The sequence below is a fragment of the Erythrolamprus reginae genome, chromosome 6 (assembly GCF_031021105.1).
Source record: "Erythrolamprus reginae isolate rEryReg1 chromosome 6, rEryReg1.hap1, whole genome shotgun sequence".
Taxonomy (NCBI): Eukaryota; Metazoa; Chordata; class Lepidosauria; order Squamata; family Dipsadidae; genus Erythrolamprus; species Erythrolamprus reginae.
The window spans coordinates 10,763,747-10,785,675 of NC_091955.1; the positions used below are offsets into that span (position 1 = coordinate 10,763,747).

Sequence of the window (21,929 nt, forward strand, 5' to 3'; positions counted from 1 at the left end):
TCTTCTCCCCTCCCTTTCCCTCTCCTCCTTTCCTTTCCATTCCTTCCCTTCCTTTTCTTTCTTTTTTCTTCTCCCTTCTCTTCCTTTCCTTTCCTTTCTTTTTTCTTCTCTTTTCTCTTTTCCTCTCCCATCCCCTCCCCTCCCTCCCCTCTCCTTCCCTTCCTTTCTTTTTCTTTTTTATTCTCTCTTCTCTTCCTTTACTTTCTTTTTTCTCTTCTCTTCTCTTCCCTTCCCTTCTCCTCTCTTCCTTTACTTCCCTTCCTTTCTTTTCTTTTTTCTTCTCTCTTCTCTTCCTTTACTTTCTTTTTTCTCTTCTCTTCTCTTCTCTTCCCTTCCCTTCTCCTCTCCTCTCTTCCTTTACTTCCCTTCCTTTCTTTTCTTTTTTAATTCTCTCTTCTCCCCTCTCCTTTCCTTTCCTTTTCGTTCCTTCCCTTCCTTTTCTTTCTTTTTTCTTTTTTCTTCTCTCTTCTCTTCCTTTCCTTCCTTTTCCTTTCCTTTCCTTTCTTTTTTCTCTTCTCTTCCTTTCCTTTCATTCTTTTCTTTTCTTTTTTCTTTTCTTTTTTCTTTTCTTTTTTCTTTTCTTTTTTCTTTTTTCTTTTCCTTCTTTTCTTTTTTTCTCTTCTCTCCTCTTCTCTCTTTTGTTTTTCTTTTTCTTCTCCCTCCCTCCCCCCTCTCTCTCCCTCCTTCCTATTTTGTTTTCTCTCCCCCCCCCCTCCGCTCATCTACCATTTCTAGGATCCCATGGCCGGATTCCAAGCATGGTCCCACTGCCCAGTGGAGGTGCTGAATGCATGCTAATAGTTAGCCCAGTCTCGGGCAGAGTGGAAACAAACAATCCAGCTAATGAGCTGTTGTTAGTTATTTTTCAATTACTTCTGAGTTTTCCAGGGTACCTTCTCCTTTCCCCCCTCCCTCCTTCTTTTCCCCCCCTTCTCTCTTGAACCCTAGCCAAAAAAAAAAAAAGGAGACCTAACTTGCCCCAGATTCCGCACTGAGCTTATGCAGATTCCCAACCACCAAAAGCCCCCAGGGTTAGCCTCTCTCACTCACCATATCTTCCCTGTGTGTTTACTCCATTAAGAGCAGCATTGTCATGGAAATTTACCAGGTTTAGTTTTTCTCTCTACTTCTCCTTCTTTTTTTAGTGCTCAGTCTCAGCCAATCCCACTGGTCCTCGAAGTCTGAGCAACAAGGCCAGCCTGGCTGAAGCCAATGAAAATTAGGAGTGCTGTTTTTAAAACTGTTTTTTTTGTCACGCCCCCCCCCCCTCCGCCCCCACTCTAGACTTGTTTGTTTCCATGTGAGCCGTCCTAAATTCTATAAAGAGGTTTTGTTTTATTTGTTTATAGTTTGAAAAAGTCTCCGAGCTGATTGTCATCTGAGACATTTTTAGTTTGCGCTAAATACAGAAAGACATATACAGTGATACCTTGTCTTACAAACTTAATTGGTTCTGGGACTAGGTTCTTAAGGCGAAACGTTTGTAAGACGAAACAATGTTTCCCATAGGAATCAATGGAAAAGTGATTAATGCGTGCAAGCCCAAAATTCACCCCTTTTGCCAGCCGAAGCGCCTGTTTTTGTGCTGCTGAAATTCCCCTAAGGCTCCCCTCCATGGGAAACCCCACCCCCAGACTTCTGTGTTTTTGCAATGCTGCAAGGGAATCCCAGCAGGAGAATCCCAGCATCACAAAAACAAGCACTTCGCTGGCAACGGAAGTCCAGAGGTGGGGTTTCCCAGCGAAGGGAGCATCAGTGAAATTGCAGCATTGCAAAAACACCGAAGTCCTCGAAATCCCACCTCCGGACCTCTGTGTTTTTGCGATGCTGCGATTTCACTGAGGCTCCCCTCGCTGGGAAACCCCACCTCCGGACTTCCATTGCCAGCAAAGCGCCTATTTTTGTGCTGCTAGGATTCCCCTGCAGCATCGCAAAAATACAGAAGTCCAGAGGTGGGGTTTCCCATGGAGGGGAGCCTCAGGGGAATCCTAGCAGCGCAAAAACGGGTCAGAAGTCCGGAGGCAGGGCATCCCAGTGGCGGCAGCTTAGGTTTGTAAGGTGAAAATAGTTTGTAAGAAGAGGCAAAAAAATCTTAAACCCCGGGTTTGTATCTCGAAAAGTTTGTATGACGAGGCGTTTGTAAGACGAGGTATCACTGTATATATGTATGTGTGTGTGTATGTGTGTATATATATATATATATATATATATATGTCATGGGTTTTTTTGCTGAATTTGAAAATTAAGGGAGACTAGGATAGATCTATTTCGGCCTTATTTTGGCCTCATCAGCTAGCCATACACTCACTGGGACTTGAACCTGCAACCTTTGCCTTGTAAGGCAGAAAATTAACCTCTAGGCTACAGTATCCAATCCCTTCAGCTCTGCACCAGGGAAGGGTTACATATTTTTGTGTCGAATCACCCTGGTGTATTGAAGGAACATCACAGCTACTTATTTGCCTCTTGGCCCAACCCAGGCCCATTTCCAAGGCAGTTAATTTTATTGATAGTCGACAATTCTATCTGTATGTGTCACATGTTTTTTTGCTGAATTTGAAAATTAAGGGAGACTAGAATATATACAGTCATACCTGGTCTTACGAACCTAATTGGTTCCAGGGGAAGGTTCGTAAGACGAAAGGTTCGCGTTTGGCGTTTGGAGGCTGCTGGAAAGCCCCCCAGCCCGGCTGTCACCTTTTAAAACAGCCGCGCGGCTTTCCAGCAGCCTCCGAACGCCAAACGCGGAAGTTAGGGTTTGGCGTTCCGCTTCGGGAGGCTGCTGGAAAGCCGCGCGGCTGTTTTAAAAGGTGACAGCCGGGCTGGGAGGCTTCCCAGCAGCCTCCGAACGCCAAACCCGAACTTCGGCGTTCGGAGGCTGCTGGAAAGCCACGCGACTGTTTTAAAAGGTGATAGCCTGGCTGGGGGGCTTTCCAGCAGCCTCCCGAAGCGGAACGCCAAACCCGAACTTCCACGTTCGGCGTTCGGAGGCTGCTGGGAAGCCCCCCAGCCCGGCTGTCATCTTTTAAAACAGCCGCGCGGCTTCCCAGCAGCCTCCGAACGGTTCAGAAAAAAATTGCCTCTTCTTACGAACTTTTTTCGTCTTATGAACGCCAAACCCGAACTTCCGGGTTTGGTGTTCGGAGGCTGCTGGGAAGTCCCGCAGCCCGGCTGTCACCTTTTAAAACAGCCGGGGGGCTTCCCAGCAGCCTCCGAACGCCAAACCCGGAAGTTCGGGTTTGGCGTTCGTAAGACGTAAAAAGTTCGTAAGAAGAGGCAAATTTTTTCTGAACCCCGGGTTCGTATCTTGAGTTTTTCGTAAGACGAGGGGTTCGTATCTTGAGGTACCACTGTATATGTTGTGGTTGGCTCTGGCCCAGTTCCTGCCCCAAGGAATGTGGAGATTTGATGCAGGGGAAACATCAACATGTCATAGGCCTGTTTTATTGCCGACAGAATCAGGTAGTGCAGTTTCCTCGGATGAAGAAGGTGGGGGTGACTTGGAAGAGGGGGGCTTGGCACACAGCCCAGGAAGCCAATCTCCATTATCTTTGGTCGATTCGGATGACGCATGCGCAGAATTATGCATGGAAGAGACCAATTGCAGAAATATTACAGGAGATAAGAGAGGCCACCTGTGTTTGGGTGGGGCTCCAGTAATTAGAGCTATCTGGTTTCTCCATTGATCTTGCTTGGCCAGGAGGTCGCAAAATTTCTTTACTTACTTATTTAATTCATTAAAATTATATGCTGCCCAATTCCCTAGGGCAGTGATGGTGAATCTTTTTTTCCTCAGGTGCCAAAAGAGCGTTCACACATGTTATCGCGCGTGCACGAGTGCCCACACCCATAATTCAATGCCTGGGGAGGGCAGAAACACCTTCCTCCCGCCCCCCTGGAGGTCCTCTGGAGGCCAGAAACGGACTGTTTTCCAACTTCCGGTGGCCCCAGGAGGCTCGTATTTCGCACTCCCTAGGATCCAAAGGCTTCCCTGGAGCTGGAGCAAGCCAGAAATCAGCTGGTCGTCACACACATGCACGTTGGAGCTGAGCTAGGGCAACAGTTCCTGAACCAGCAGATAGGGCTCCGCGTGCCACCTGTGACACCCATGCCATAGGTTTGCCATCACTGTCCTAAGGACTTAGAGCATCATGTTAGCCAGGGACACGGAAACCGTCATAACTATGAACCAGTTGCTACATGGCTGAATTTTGATCACATGACCATGGGGCTGCTGTAACGGTCACTAAGTGAGAAAAACAGTCCCTTTTTTCAGGGCCATTGTATCTTTGGTCAGTTGAGAACTTAACAACTGTTTCATTTATCAACCGTGGCAAGAAAGGTTGTAAAAAGTGTCAAACTCACTTAACAACCATCAAACGGTCACAAGACACTTTTCCCAGTGCTGTTGTCATTTCCAGCAGTCACTAAATGAATCGTTGTAAGTCGAGGGCTGCCTGTAATAGTAATATGCATATGGTTCCTATGCATGAGGAATAAGAGGACGTTCCATTCATTATGCATTTTAAGCTTATTTATTTTTCTCCCGTTTTTTCTTTTCTCCTCCAGCAAGCTCGAAAACCTTACGATGTCCGTGACGTCATTGAACAATACTCTCAAGGACACCTCAATATGATGGTTAGGATAAAAGAACTCCAAAGAAGGTTAGTTGTGAGCCACCCCGAGTTTTCGGAGCGGGGAGGCATAGAAATCTAATAAATCTAATATAAAATATAGTATATAGTTATGTTCTCCTTTCCCCAGCCATTCAAGGGTTGAATACCTGGGATCCTTCTGATGTTTTGGGGGGAATTAAGGCTGTCACGGTCTCCTGTCCTTGACCAAGCTAAGGATGATGGGCAAAGAAATCCGAGATATCAGAGAATAGCATAGCTTCCTCTTCTCAGACCAAAGAAGTGGCCATCTGGATGAATTTAACTCTGGTATCAAAATAGGGATGGAGAGAAAAAAAAATGGGAACCCATTGGCAAGGCATTTCAATGTGGGTACATCAGATCCAGGAACCATTGAAACAACAGATATGATGTCACTTTACTAGACTGGTTAGGTCCCACAGAGTCGGCTTTCTCCAGGTCCCGTCAGCCAAACAATGTCATCTGGCAGGGCCTAGGGAAGAGCCTTCTCTGTGGTGGCCCCGGCCCTCTGGAATGAACTCCCTCTGGAGATATGTACTGCCCCACCCTCCTGGTCTTTCATAAAGCTCTTAAGACCTACCTCTGCTGTCGGGCATGGGAGCCATGAGCGATGATATTGTCTCCAGCTGATGTTGTGAATGATTGAATTGAATGAATGGGAATGAGTGCATATGGGGGCTTTTTACGATTTTATTAATAATTCCTTTTTTAACAATAATTATATTTGTTTTTACATTATGTTGTACGGCGCCCTGAGTCGGCATAGAAGATAAATAGATAGATAGATAGATAGATAGATAGATAGATAGATAGATAGATAGATAGATAGATAGATAGATGAGCCGGGGTGGCGCAGCAGGTAGAGCGCTGTACTGCAGGCCACTGAAGCTGACTTGTAGATCTGAAGGTCAGCGGTTCAAATCTCATCACCGGCTCAAGGTTGACTCAGCCTTCCATCCTTCCAAGGTGGGTAAAATGAGGACCCGGATTGTGGGGGCAATAGCCTAGCTCTGTTAAAAAAAGTGCTATTGCTAACATGTTGTAAGCCGCCCTGAGTCTAAGGAGAAGGGCGGCATAAAAATCAAATAAATCAAATAATAAATAAATAATAGATAGATAGATAGATAGATAGATAGATAGATAGATAGATAGATAGATAGATTAGCCTATAGGCAGTAATTGGCAGCCAAAATTTTAACTGCCACACTGTGGGTGTGACTTTATTTGTGGGTGTGGCTTAATGGTCATGTGACTGGGTAGGAGTGGCTTGCCGGCCATGTGACCAGGTGGGAGTGGCTTGAACGATCATCATCGTTCAAATGAACTGTTAAGTCCTCGACTTACAACCTCACTAGTGTCACTCGCTGGGGTGACAATTTGCTTCACGTTTCCCACGCTCTCCTTCCTGGGTCGCTCCCCCTGCCTCAGGCTGGGTAGCTAGGCGAATGGGTGCTGTCAGAAGCATAAATGCTACCAGCGCCGCTTTCACCCATACCTTCTGCTTGCATGAGGCTGGAGGGGAGCCGGGCAGGAGAGAGGGAAGCTCGTCCAAGGCCAGGAAGGAGGAAAGAGGAAAAAAGCAAGGAGTGCAGATGCAGCAGCAGCAGCAGCAAGGAGAAAAAGGAGAGCCGAGCCAAGACCAGTAATCCAGGAAGTGACAGCCGCCGATCAGCTGGAGCTGTGCACACATCTTCATTTCCGCCGGTGGAACTGTGTTCCACCCCGTCCTGCCTGCTGCCCACCCCTGCCTATAGGCCATATCAAGGTACCTGTTCAAACACATATTACCAATAAAATTCTAATCAAACCATTTAAAATTATAGTAGGGTAAAATAAAATAATTTAATACATACATATGTAAAATAGAATAAAATGACATAAAATTCTATTTCTGTATCCCCTCTGCAATTCGTCCCAATCAGGCCCACGTATCCCATCTCAGCTGGATCATTTCAATCAGAAATTGTCAGGGATGAGATTCAGTCAATTTGGACCAGTTCGGGTGAACTGGATGCTAATTTTACATCTGGTTCACCGAACCTGTACTTGTAAGGACTGGCTGGCCCTGCTCACCTCCTCGCCCCTCCCGCCCCTCTCAGGAGTCTCCACATGGTCCGTTTTGGATGTCAGGTAAGTGCAGGGCCTGCATGGATGCTCTGGGAGGGCGAATAATTGACCTACTGGAAGTTCTGGAAGTCTAGAAATGGGCCCATTTCCAACCCCCAGAGGGGCTCAGGAGCCTGAGAGAGGCCATTTTCACCCTCCCAGAGGCCCAAGAAAAACATCTGGAGCCTGGGACGGCCAAAATCCAGGCCTCCCAGAAGTTTCTGATGTCTAGAAAAAGGCCCATTTTTGGCATCCAGAGAGCCTCTGAAGCCCAGGGGAGGCCATTTTTGACCTCCTGTAGGCTTGGGGAAAGTTTCCTGAACCTGGGATGGCCAAAAAACAGGCCTCCCAGAAGTTATAGAAGTCCAGAAACAGGCCTGCTCCTGGCCTGGAGAGGGCCTCCGGAGCCCAGGGGAGGCCATTTTTGACCTCCTGGAGGCTCAAGGAAAGCTTCTGGAGCCTGGGAAGGGCAAAAACACCACCCCCCCACCAACATGGTGCAGGAGGCTAAGTAGGGCACACCCACCATGGCCACGCCAACCCAGCACCAAGCCAGAGAACTTGCTGAAATTTGCTAAAATTTTTGAATCCCGCCCCTGGACATTGTACTGTATGGAATGTTTACTAGTAAGTATTCCAGGTGTGGCTTTACTAAAGCTTTATAAAGCGGTTTGACCAGAGTCATGATCACAGCCAAACAAATTTATCTTTTATTACAATAATAGGAAGAAATTGGGAATCAATGGGAAGAAATTCAGATTAAATCTATCTCCTGGATCAGAGATTTTCTCGCTTGGAATATGATTGACGTCTTTTCTTTTCTTTTTTCTTTTTTAAAAGTCTCAATTCTATTTGAACTCTGCTGAATCAAAATCTCCCTTCTCTTCTTTTCTAGGCTGGACCACTCCCTTGGAAAACCCGGTCTGTTTCTTCCAGGTACAGAACCAACTCTTTCATCAGCTATTGAGGGGGGGTTTTTTGGAAAGGGAGTTGGTCTTAGATTAAAAAGTTAAACGATAAAAGAACGCTTGGTTTCATCCTGTTTCTATCTTCTGTGTGCCTTCCGTCCCCTGTCCAATTGTCTCCCCTTATCTCATTTATCTTTTCTTCCTTTCAAATATGTTCACCTATACTTTTATATCTTTTCTTCTATTCTTTTCTTTATTTATATTATTACATATCTATTCTCTTCAATGTGTATTATGTATTGGACAAAATAAATAAATAAATAAATAAATAAATGTTATTGTTATTTGCTTATACTACATAGAATATATCTGCACATCCTTTTTATTCACAGAAAATATTCTCACTGTAACAATATCGGCAATACGGTTTTTGTAACCTTCACATTGTCAGTTATTGCAATTCAAGCACAAATTCTTTTTCATTCCTGCTCCTCTTTTTTGTAGAAAAGGGTGTAGACAAAGGCTACTACACAATGGGAGCCAGACTGATTAGATTGGAGGATAAGGTAAGGTCTTTTGGGGGGCGGGGGGGATGCTATTTTTTCTGGCCATTTTCCAGAAATGTTGACTGTCAGCCTGCATCCTTTACTCAACATCTGAGCCAAAAAAATGTACCGGTCATGAGAAATGTGTAAAATAAATATGGGTTACATTGGGACACTTTTTCATTGAAACGCCGTCTGAAACTCTCAATCTGTCTCCGAGTGGGGAATGTTTGTACTCAGCCCCTTTGCGGGATGCAAAGATATGTTCAGAGTTATGGCTTATTCTGAAACTCATAAACCATAATTCTCGTTTGCTTCCAAGGTTGACCATTTTTGTTGTGTCCTTATTAGCTGTGGCAGAAATGCTACTTTGAGGGAATCTGCAGAAATATAATCTTGTATTCAATTTATCAGTAATTATTTAAAATAATTTTAAAATTATTTTAATTTTTGTCATTCGCATTTCATTTTTTTCTTCTTCCTTCTGCATTCTTTTTTTACGATTTTATTCCGTCATTTCCTTGATATTAGTGCAACTTTTGTCCAGTGGCTACCAATTTTTTTACTACCATACTGTGGGTGTGGCTTATTTCGTGGGTGTGGCTTGCCAGCCATGTGACCAGGTGGGAGTGGCTTGGTGATCATGTGACTGGGGTGGCGTAAAGGTCATGTGACTGGCTTAAAGGTGGCCAACTTGACGTCACTCATGTCAAGGGTTTGGGTTAGGGTTAGGGTGCCTGGCCTCTCCTCACATTAAAGAGATACAATTTCCCTCTCTATTTACAATTACTGAACATCCAAAATATACTATTTAATTCTCTGTATATATGCCATATGTGTACATGCATATTACACACAGGCACACAAAAATATACATTATCTACTATATAAACTGTATGTGTATGCACACCCACGCACGCAGTTAATAATTGTATTGCACGGTAAAGTAGAGATTAGTCTAATTTAGGCTCCGGCCATAATCACTGGGTTCTTATCATGGCAATACCTGTATGTTAATAGTAAAGATGCAATCAGGGTGCAGAAAGACATGTAGGGTTTTTTTGGTTTTTTTTACAATTTACAAATTGCTCTAGTTCCATTAAGGATCCATTGAAATTTTTTATTTTATTTATTTTATTTTATTTTATTTTATTTTATTTTATTTTATTTTATTTTATTTTATTTTATTTTATTTTATTTTATTTTATTTTATTTTATTTTATTTTATTTTATTTTATTTTATTTTATTTTATTTTATTTTATTTTATTTTATTTTATTTTATTTTATTTTATTTTATTTTATTTTATTTTATTTTATTTTATTTTATTTTATTTTATTTTATTTTATTTTATTTTATTTTATTTTATTTTATTTTATTTTATTTTATTTTATTTTATTTTATTTTATTTTATTTTATTTTATTTTATTTTATTTTATTCTATTCTATTCTATTCTATTCTATTCTATTCTATTCTATTCTTTTTTTATTTATTTATTTACTTACTCATTTACTTACTCATTTACTCATTTATTTACTTACCGGTATTTACTTATTTACTTACTTACTTACTGACTTACTGACTGACTGACTTACTTACTTATTTATTTTGTCCAAGACTCAATAATACACAATGAAGGTACTACCAGTTCTGTGGACGTGGCATGGTGGGTGTGGTGTGGTTTGGTGGCTGTGGCTTGGTAGGCGTGGCAGGGGAAGGATACTGCAAAATCTGTTCTCTCCCTCTCCCTCCCTCTCTCTCCTCCTTCCCTCCTCTCCTCTCCTTCCTTTCTACTTATTTATTTATATTTATTTATTTTGTCCAATACCCAATAATACAGAATGAAGGTTATAGAGGATATAGTAGAGGAGAAATACGAGATATAGGAGAGACTATAGGACAGGGGACAGAAGGCACTCTAGTGCGCTTATGTATGCCCCTTACTGACCTCTTAGGAATCTGGAGAGGTCTAACGTGGATAGTCTAAGGGTAAAATGTTGGGGGTTAGGGGATGACACTACGGAGTCCAGTAGTGAGTTCCACGCTTCAACAAATCGATTACTAAAGTCATATTTTTTACAGTCAAGTTTGGAGCGGTTAATATTAAGCTTGAATCTGTTGTGTGCTCTTGTGTTGTTGTGGTTGAAGCTGAAGTAGTCGTTGACAGGCAGGACATTGCAACATATGATCTTGTGGGCAACACTTAGATCATGTTTAAGGCGTCGTAGTTCTAAGCTTTCAAGACCCAGGATTGAAAGTCTAGTCTCGTAGGGTATTCTATTTTGAGTGAAGGAATGAAGGGCTCTTCTTGTACAGGCGATTAGGGAGAGCTGAACTTTTGCCTTGCAAAATCTCCATTTCCGCTTTGTTTCATTCTACTAAAATGGTATTCCTGCATTTTCTTTCAAATATCATTGATGCACATGCTTCCAATTGAAAGGTTTTTATTTTCTAATGTTCTTGAAAGGGTGGGGTGGGAAAACAGCCTCTGGTTGAAGTTTCCCTGCTAGAAACCTGTCAGTTTTGATCAGTGCAGAGAACGTTTCCAAGATCAATTGGTATTAAAATTTCCCTATATAGTTGCCTTCTGTTGCCGCTTTATAATTTAAACTGGAATTTATTCATTCATTCATTCATTCATTCATTCATTCATTCATTCATTCATTCATTCACTTATTTATTTATCTATTTGTCTGTTTGTTTGTTTGTCTGTCTGCCTGCCTGCCTGCCTGCCTGCCTGCCTGCCTGCCTGCCTATCTATCTATCTATCTATCTATCTATCTATCTATCTATCTATCTATCTATCTATCTATCTATTTATTAGATTTGTATGCCGCCCCTCTCCGTAGACTCAGGGCGGCTCACAACAACAATAGAAAACAGTTCATAACAAATCTAATAATTTTAACAATTAAAAAAGAAAACATTAAACTCCCCGTTATTAAAACATACATACACACAGACATACCATACTTAAATTGTATAGGCCCAGGGGAGATGATTCAATTCCCCCATGCCTGATGGCAAAGGTGGGTTTTAAGGAGTTTACGAAAGGCAGGGAGGTTGGGGGCAGTTCTAATCTCCGGGGGGAGCTGGTTCCAGAGGGTTGGGGCCACCACAGAGAAGGCTCTTCCCCTGGGGCCCGCCAAACGACATTGTTTAGTCGACGGGACCCGGAGAAGGCCAACTCTGTGGGACCTAATCGGTCGCTGGGATTCGTGCGGCAGAAGGGGGTCCCGGAGAGTGGAATAGGAAGTGCCCACTGGTTTTTCTACTGGAATGGAAAGTGCTATGCTCCAGATCAAGGGAAACACTAAAACAAAACAAGAAAAATAAATAAATTCTAATTCTAAGAGAATTGGAAAGCGATAAAAAGGTATAAGTATATGCTAATGACTTGGATTAAAAATACCGATTATTCCTCACAATTCTCCAGCAATTTGTTCTGCTAGATTTAGTTATAATTGACATGCCTGTAATAAAGTTTCAAGTGAACCGATTGTGTAAACATGATGGAGCTATGCGATAGCATTTAAAATGAGCAAAAAACGCTGAGAAACGCAGAGGAGTAAATCTGTAGCCTTGAGGACATGAGCACCGTTTCAGGGCAAGTCACAGCAAAATAACTTACATAAATATACACTCCACCGCTGAGTGAATTTGTTTAGTTTTATTTTTAGTAAAATGTAGCTGAACTGGAAAAGCAAAGTAGCTGGGAAAATTACAAATACATTCTCTCTTTTTTTGGTGGATGATGCCCCGGGCATGTTAAAATATTAAAGCTAAGTATATCTTAAGGTAAAATAACAATGCTCCATATTATTCATCATAATTTTCAACTTTGGCTCATAGTTTTCTACGGTAGGATGCTGGTTTATGCAATAGCCATAGTTATGATCACATCGGATGCAGGTGGACATGTTGGCATATGATTTTATGAACTACATTTAGATCAGATCGGAGTCGACATAGTTGTAAATTGTTTAATCTCGGTATTTCAAGTCTGGTGGAATAAAGTATTTTGTTGCGAGCAGAGGAGTGAAGGACTCTTCTTGTGAAATATTTCTGGACTCTCTTGATTGTATTAAGCCGCCCCGAGTCTACGGAGAGGGGCGGCATACAAATCTAATAAATAATAATAATAATAAATAATAATAATAATAATAATGTCTGATATGCAATGCAGGTCACAATGACCAAAATGATGACCCACGTTGCATATCAGACCAATCATGATTATCAAAACTGCACATAGTATTCCAACTGTGGTACCAAAGAAATGATAGAAATTAGCTTGTAGACTCTGTTTGGAAATCTGAATCAGAAATTGAGAAGAATCCTTTTCAATGGACTCTTTTGATTGAATATTCTCACATTCTTGTACCAAAGGCACGGCTAACAAAGAAACAAAACTCATATATTCCCAAGGAAAGAAAATAACTAATAGCCCATCATTCATTCATTCATTCATTCATTCATTCATTCATTTATTTATCAAATTTGTATGCTGCCCCTCTCCGCAGACTCGGGGCAGCTAACAACAGTAATAAAACAATATAAACAAATCTGATATTTAACTTAATTTTAAAAAGAAACCCCAATTTAAGAGACCAAACATACACACAGACATACCATGCATACATTTTTTATAAGCCTAGGGGAAGGGAATATCTCAATTCCCCCATGCCTGATGACAGAGGTGGGTTTAAGGAGCCTACGCAAGGCAAGGAGGATGGGGGCAACTCTGATATTTGGGGGGAGTTGGTTCCAGAGGGCTGGGGCTGCCACAGAGAAGGCTCTTCCCCTGGGTCCTGCCAAACGGCATTGTTTTTTAATTTATTTATTAGATTTGTATGCCGCCCCTCTCCGTAGACTCGGAGAAGGCCAACTCTGTGGGACCTAACTGGTCGCTGGGATTCGTGCGGCAGAAGGCAGAATTCCTGCCTTCGTAAAATGAAAGTCCTATCGTGTTCTTTAAAAACAGAAATAAAGAGCTAGATATAGTATGTCTATTTTGAAAAAATCCATGACTGGGATGATAAATTGCTGACATAAATATCACTGCGGGTCGGAAGAACTTGTCTTAGAAATCCAGCGCAGGAATGATTTCATTAATATTATTATCAAAGGCATACCAAGCAACCAAACTTTACTGGTACAGTCTTATATAAATACCATATATGAGGATTATTTTATTAGTGGAGAAGGATGAATGTGGTTCACTTCATCGCCTACAAGCATTGCCTATAATAAGCCTACTTACATGGAGAGGCATTAAAATGTCCATTCATGCTGAAGACCTCTCTTTCGCTTTCAGTTACAGCCCAGAAATAGCTCAGAAATTACACTGCCCATTCATGAATTTTAGACTTAAGTGGCTGTTTCTAAAAATGTCCCAGTGGGCGGAGAGGTGAGTTGGTTCTGCTTGGCTGGGATTCCGGAGCGGCCCTGTGTTCATTTGGTTTGGCTCCCGTCACGAAATGCTACAGGCTGAAATAGCTTCTTATACATTGACATCTGTCTATGGAGAAGAAGGGAAGAAGCCCGCCTAGGCTCTGAGCATCCAGCAAAGCAACCAGGAGGATCAGGGGGCTGGAGACTAAAGCATCTAATGAACAGTTGCAGGACTACCTTTGAAAAGTGTTCGGAAACTTCAGATCGTGCAGAAGGCAGCTGCGAGCATAGTTCCCTCTAAGCTGAGCAGTGAGCAATCGCTCACTTAAAAATCATCATCAACTCAGAGTTTTCCAAACCTGCCCAGAAGCCGAGAGGGAAAGAGTGAGAGGGAAGGAGAGAGAGAGGAAGAGAGGAAGAGAGAGAAACAGATAGAAAAAAGAGAGGAAGGAAAAGAGAAAGAACAAGAATGGGAGTAAGGAAGAGAGAAAGAAAATCAAAATCTAGTTTGAAACTAGCTCAACTATTTAAGTGGCATTTTGATATTGATAGAGTTGCCCTATTATGAGCTCACTGTTAGAGACACACAGTACAGTATTTTATTTTGAAATTCTCTGAGGCAAAACAGGGTGGGTTTTTATTTATTTATTTATTTGTTTGTTTGTTTATTTATTTATTTATTATTTCTGTGCCGCCCAGTCCAGAAGGGACTGCCGCTCAAACACTATACTTTTCCGCCCCCCCCCCCCCAAAAATTAGAGGGAACACTGGCTGCGAGAGTTATCATGGGCTTTCTAAATATGCCCATGTTACTCCAACACTCCGCAGTCTGCATTGGTTGCCGATCGGTTTCCAATCACAATTCAAAGTGTTGGTTGTGACCTATAAAACCCTTCATGGCATTGGACCAGAATATCTCCGGGACCGCCTTCTGCCGCACGAATCCCAGTGACTGGTTAGGTCCCACAGAGTTGGCCTTCTCCGGGTCCCGTCGACTAAACAATGTCGTCTGGTGGGACCCAGGGGAAGAGCCTTCTCTGTGGCGGCCCCGACTCTCTGGAACCAACTCCCCCCAGATATCAGAGTTTCCCCCACCCTCCTTGTCTTTCGCAAGCTCCTTAAAACCCACCTCTGTCGTCAGGCATGGAGGAATTGAAATTTTCCCTTCCCCCTAGGCTTATAGAATTTACACATGGTATGTTTGTGTGTATGATTGGTTCTTTAAATTGGGGTTTTTTAGATTGTTTTTAATATTAGATTTGTTTACATTGTCTTTTTTACTGTTGTTAGCCGCCGCGAGTCTGCGGAGAGGGGCGGCATACAAATCTAATAAATAAATAAATAAATAAACTGGGTATGGCTGGTCTAGCAAAGAAAAGGATCAGGGGAGACATGATAGCAGTCTTCCAATATTTGAGCGGCTGCCACAAAGGGGTGGGGGGTCAAGCTACAGTGGTATTGTATTTGTATTTATTAGATTTGTATGCCTCCCCTCTCCGAAGACTCGTACCTCTACCTAGGAATGCCTCTACGTACAAATTTTTCTAGATAAGAACCGGGTGTTCAAGATTTTTTTTGCCTCTTCTCAAGAACCGTTTTCCACTTACAAACACGAGCCTCCAAACTGTACCGGAAAAGGCAGGGAGAAGCTTCTGTGGGGCCCCTCTAGGAATCTCCTGGGAGGAAACAGGGCCAGAAAAGGCAGGGAGAAGCCTCTGTGGGGCCTCTCTAGGAATCTCCTGGGAGGAAACAGGGCCAGAAAAGGCAGGGAGAAGCCTCTGTGGGGCCCCTCTAGGAATCTCCTGGGAGGAAACAGGGCTGGAAAAAGAAGGAAGAAGCCATCATGGGGCCTCTCTAGGAGTCTCTTGGGAGGAAACAGGGCTGGAAAAAGAAGGAAGAAGCCATCATGGGGCCTCTCTAGGAATCTCCTGGGAGGAAACAGGGCTGGAAAAAGAAGGAAGAAGCCATCATGGGGCCTCTCTAGGAATCTCTTGGGAGGAAACAGGGCTGGAAAAAGAAGGAAGAAGCCATCATGGGGCCTCTCTCGGAATCTCCTGGGAGGAAACAGGGTCAGAAAAGGTGGGAAGAAGCCTCTGTGGGGTTTCTAGGGGTGTTAAACTCAAGCCCGCAGGGTGGGGGCTGAATTTGGCCCACAAAGTGCTTAGATCTAAACTTGGCTGCAGAAAATACGACTTCAGCAACAGAGTAATCAACGCCTGGAATGCACTACCTGATACTGTGGTTTCTACTCCTAACCCCAAAACCTTTAACCTTAGACTATCTACAATTGACCTCTCCCCCTTTCTAAGAGGTCTGTAAGGGGCGTGCATAAGCGCACCACTGTGCCTACCATCCCTGTCCTATTGTCTACTTTTTATCATTACTTATCTAATGTTTTATATGTACAAATTATCACCCTATAATTGTTTGACAAATAAATAAATAAAATAAATAAAAATAAAATCTAGCTTGTGGGGCCAACCCAGGACGCCTCTGCCAGCGAAAATTGTGTTTGACCTCTTTTTTGTTCAACATAGTTATATTTTATACTTCTATTATATAGAGAAATGCAACAGCACTTTTGAAACTTTTGGTAAATTAATTCTGTCCTTTTTTAAAATAGACACATTTTTGTATTGAACTAAGAAGCAGAGACCTCCTGAAATATATACTGTAATACACAACTGGGTCTTCATTTCAGTCTTGGACAAGATCCAGTTCTTGGAGGCTCCGTAGAACAGGGATAGTAAATAAGATGAAATTCTAAATTTAACAGCTGTAATGCAAACTTGTGGCTTTAAGACCAAAATACCCAGCCGTAAGATGCATGTGAGTGTTGGTGCAAAATGTTTGCAATACGTGTGGCTTGGCATCCTCTGCTTTGTACAAATTCCACCACCAGAAATGTAACATAAAATTAAGGAGAGCAGAAATGGGGAGGGGGGAGAACAAAGATGGTGGTCTTGACCATAGAATTATACTTCATCTCTTGGCATGCAGGATTCGTAGCACATATTGCATACCAGATGGGGGTATAGTTTAATTGTGGCATCACAACCACCCACTGTTGTGGTTGGCTCTGGCCCAGCTCCTGCCCCAGGGAATGGGGAAGTGGATGCAGGGGAAACTTCAACATGTCACAGGCCTGTGTTATTGCCGACAGAATCAGTTCAGAGTTTAGTTTCCTCGGAGGAAGAAGAAGGTGGGAGTGACTCGGCAGAGGAGGGCTTGGCACACAGCCCAGGCAGTCAATCTCCCTTATCTTCCATTGATTCAGATGATGACATTTTGGACCCACACAAGCGCAGAATTATGCGTAGAAGAGACCAAGTAAGAACATATTACAGGAAATAAGGGAGGCCTCCTGTGTTTGGATGGGACTCCAGTAATTAGGGCTGGTGCTATAAATAGCAGCATGCGGGTTTGGCCATTGTGGAAGAATATCTGATCAGAGTTCTGTGTCTTCTGGACTTTGTTGCTTTTTCACGCCTTGGAAAACAAAGCAGAGCAATGTGTGTGTGTGTCTCACTTCGTTGGAAGAAGAAGGGGTGTGAAGGTTCTTCACAGCTGCTAGCTAAGTACTTAATGACTGCTTAAGAGAAATTATACAGACTACCCGGTTGTTTTGGGACGAGTGCTCTTTGCCATACAAAAAGAGTGCTTTGTTTATTTTGAATTTTGTGCTAAAGAACCTTGTGTTGAATTTTCAAACGTGTGTGTGTGTGTCTGAAATTTGTACCCTTGAATTTTCGGGAGGCTCCTATCAGAGAGTCCGGCAGAACAGGTATAAAGGATAAAAACAGGGTATCAGAGGAGTAAACTACCACTTGGGCTGAGATATATAAAGGAGTAACATGGGTGATCCCCTAAATCTTCATTTCCTCTGCCGTTGGTTTTACAAAGACTGTACAAATGATATTTCTTGTGCAATTCCGTTTTTTTTTCCTGTTAGCCTTGGCTCTTCGTTAACCGTGAACAGAAAATCGCAATTTAATATGAGGGTGGACTTGATCTATTTCTGGCTGTTTTAGGGTGGAGTTTTGTTTGCCTTAACTCATTTGCATTAGTTAATTAGACCCTAGTTTGAGCTGTTCCTATGTCTGTTTTAAATCCTGTATTTTTTTTTTTGTCCAATTACTGGATGAAGTTCTGTTGCTGAGTAAGCCCTCTTTTCAAGTTGGATTAAAAGATTGTGTTTTTCTTGTAGAAATAAGAGGTAATCCTTTCCTGCATCCATTCTCCACTGACTGGGAAACATGTCACAATAAGCCTACCTTTTCATTCAACTATAAGATGATTAATGATATTACAAAACTATACGGGTGGAGTATTGCTACAACGAGAGTGGTGTCGTTATGTCACTATTCTTCACAGCCTCGTGGTATTACAATTAGCCACTTGCTTCCTGCATTAGCCGTACGTTCATGGAGAAACGTCTGTCCAAGCTACAGAATGCAACAATAAATTTTTAAAGGATAAAATGGTAATTGGTAAGTTTTCTACCACTATCACTGTTTTATTTATTTTGTCCAATACACAATGAGAGTTTTAGTGGGTATATATAAAGGATCTACTACTCTTTCAGTAAAATAATATTTTCTCATGTTGCCTTTGATCTTTCCCCCAACTAACTTCAGATTGTGTCCCCTTGTTCTTATGTTCACTTTCCTATTAAAAACACTTTCCCCCTGGATCTTATTTAACCCTTTAAAACAAAGACCCAGATTGTTCGGGGGGCATATTTATCTATCTATCTATCTATCTATCTATCTATCTATCTATCTATCTATCTATCTATCTATCCTATCTATCTACCTACCTACCTACCTACCTATTGTCTGTCTGTCTGTCTGTCTGTCTGTCTGTCTGTCTGTCTGTCTGTCTGTCTGTCTATCTATCTATCTATCTATCTATCTATCTATCTATCTATCTATCTATTTAATAGGATTTATATGCCACCCCTCTCCCAGGATTCGGGGTGACTTACAACATATAACAAAAAACCCCAGTACAATATAATAGCCTAAATCCAATTAATTTAAAACTAATCATACAATCTATAATCCCCAATTTATTCAAAAAACCAGTCATACCCACTCAGATAGCAAACAAAGGTGACATTCATCAGCCAGGGCGCTAGAATCTAATTTGTCCCAAGCCTGGTGACACAGGTGAGTCTCAAGACTGTTGCAGAAGGCGAGAAGGGTGGGGGCAGTACGAATCTCTGGGAGGAGCTGATTCCAGAGGGCTGGAGTCCCACAGAGAAGGCTCTTCCCGTAGGCCCCACCAAGCGACATTGTCTAGTTGATGGGCCCTGGAGAAGGCCGACTCTGTGGGAGTTTTAGGGGGTTTGGTGATGAAACTACAGAGTCCGTTAGTGAGTTCCATGCTTTCACTACTCAATTGCTAAAGTTGTATTTTCTACAGTCGAGTTTGGAGCAGTTTACTTTGAGTTAGTATCCGTTGTGTGTGCATGCATATTGATGTGGTTGAAGCTGAAGTAGTCATTAACAGGAAGGGCGTTGTTCCAGATGATTTCATGTGCTATGCTTAGGTTGTGTTTAAGGCGACGTAGTTCTAAGCTTTCTAAGCCCAGGATTTCAAGTCTTAGAAAGCTTAGAACCACGTCGCCTTAAACACTAAGCATAGCCCATAAAATCATTTGCTACAAGGTCCCTCCTGTCATCAACTACTTCAGCTTCCACCACCACAATACATTAGCACACAACAGATACAAACTCAAAGTAAATCACTCGAAACTCGCCTGTACAAAATACGACTTTTGCAACCGAGTTGTTGAACAAGTGATCATAACTCAAGCTCTGGTGGTGTGTGGGTGAGGGAGCACGTGGGCCGTTTTTCCTCCAACTCAGTTTAATTTCCTGGTCGGGCTCCATTTCTAAATATAGCTTTTCACATTTCATCTAGGAATGTTTGCCTATACAAGGTAAACACCTTCTTGTAAGCCTCCTTTTAATGAGTAATTATTGACTTTCAAAATATGTTTAGTTTCTTTTTATTTATCGGCATGAATTAGGTGGGAAGGAAAAATTAACTGCGGCTATTACATTTTGGCACTCTCAATTTATTTTTCGGGAGGGAAGTTTAAGTGGCGCGTGGCTTTTCCCATCTGTGGGCAAAGCGATGGAAACTTTAAAATTTTAATGAAATGAAATGTTTAAAAGTTATGATGTTTATATAGTTACTTACCAAGCACATCTAAATTATATTAAAGTAGCCAAAATATCTTTTACAATCCCCAAGGCCTGTTACAACGTTTCAGCACCCCTAATGTTTAGAAATGGGAAAGTTGAAAAATTTGACACACCTAGTGCAAATGTTACCAATTCTCTGTTTTAAAAAATGCAACAGAATCACAGAATAGAGTAATGGAATACAGTGGTACCTCTACCTAAGAATGCCTCTACTTACGAACTTTTCTAGATAAGAACTGGTGTTCAGGATTTTTTTGCCTCTTCCCAAGAACCATTTTCCACTTACAAACCCAAGCCTCCAAAACTGTAACCAGAAAAGGCAGGGAGAAGCCTCCGTGGGGCCTCTCTAGGAATCTCCTGGGAGGAAACATGGCCTCCACCCTCCCTGTGGTTTCCCCAATGGCATGCATTATCCGCTTTTACCTTGATTCCTACGAGAAAAATTGCTTCTTCTTACAAACTTTTCTACTTAAGAACCTGGTCATAGAACGAATTAAGTTTGTAAGTAGAGGTACCACTTTACCAGAGTTTGGAAGAGATCTTGGAGCAGAACTGTCTTTATCAGCATTACAGTAGTCCCTCACCTATCACTGGTGTTACGTTCCAGACCTGGCCGCGATAGGTGAAATCCGCGATGGGGAATTTATCGACTGATAGTACTTATTTAAGTATTTATATTGTAATTGTTTGGTAAGTTTTCATTGTTTTAAGTGTTTATAAACCCTTCCCACACAGTATTTATTTTAGATACAGTATTTAAATACAGTATTTACAATTTTAGATATATATATTTTTTTAAAAAACCTGCCGATCGAGTTCGGCGGGCTGTTTAAATCTGCTGATCGACTTCCTCAGAAACCCGCGATGAAGTGAAGCCGCAGTAGGTGAAGCGCGGTATAGCGAGGGACTACTGTATAGCCCTTGGACAAAGCAGTGTATTGGGATCCCACGATTACTACTCACAGGAATAAAAATGTAAGTGGCCAATAAAATTAAACATAGATTTATTGTATTGACACTTCCAACAATACACAGATTAATATGGAGTCCTAAGCTCGTGAGGGCCATGGCCCATCAGACCCTTACATTAAGTGGCCCCGGAGGTGTTTTAGTTCAACCCGCAGCTCATACTATTTCAGACAAATAATTGTCCATTCTTTTCTTTAAAACCTTCAGTGTTGGAGCACCCACAACTTCTGGAGCAGTGAAGGGCTGCAAAACATTCTACTACTGCACTATGGGCGTGGCTTATTTTGTGGGTGTGGTTTGCCAGCCATGTTTGCCAGCCATGTGACCAGGTGGGAGTGGTTTGACGATCATGTGACGGGGGTGGCTTAAAGGTCCTGTAACTGGCTTAACGGTGGCCAACTTGACGTCACTCACATCAAGGGTTTGGGTTTGGGTTTGGGTTAGGGTGCCTGGCCTCTCCTCGCCTCAAAGAGATACAATTTCCCTTATTATTACTGAACATCCAAAACATGCTATTTAATTATACCCTGTTTCCACGAAAATAAGACAACGTTATACATGTTTTGTTTGGGAATGTTGCGAAATGAAATGTCTCCTATGTCTTACTTTTGGGGGATGCCTTATACTGTATTAGGCAATTCTACAATCATTCTCTCCTATGTCTTAGTTTCTGAAGTGATTTATTTTCGTGAAAACAGGGTATGTATATATGTCATATGTGTACATATATATTACACACAGGCATGCAAAAATATGCATTATCTATTATATAAAGTGTATGTACACACACACACACACACACAGCTCTTCTAAAATGATACACATTCAACCTCATTTACTGCGAGAGGAAAAATATACCCAGAGCCCAGAAGGGGGATTAATTGTCAGACGTCTGAACATGGGGATACTGCAATGAAGTGTGAAAAGAGGTCCTAAGTCTCTTTTTTACAGCACCATTGTCATTTCTAACGGTCATTTAAAAGAACTATTGTAAGTTGAAGATTACTCTGTATTGGAAAACACAATTGATATTTTGCCTGTGTGGTTGTTTGATTTGGGTATACCTATAGAGATGGTATTCACCCGGTTCGCACTGGATCGGGTGAACACTTCACCAGAAGAGCCCTTCATTCCTCC

The 21,929-nt window shown here is 42.0% G+C and overlaps 1 pseudogene; it reads left to right on the forward strand.

Annotated features, from left to right (window-relative positions):
- Nucleotides 1-21,929, forward strand: part of LOC139168934 (potassium voltage-gated channel subfamily KQT member 1-like) — a 190,181-nt pseudogene that overhangs the window by 110,271 nt on the left and 57,981 nt on the right.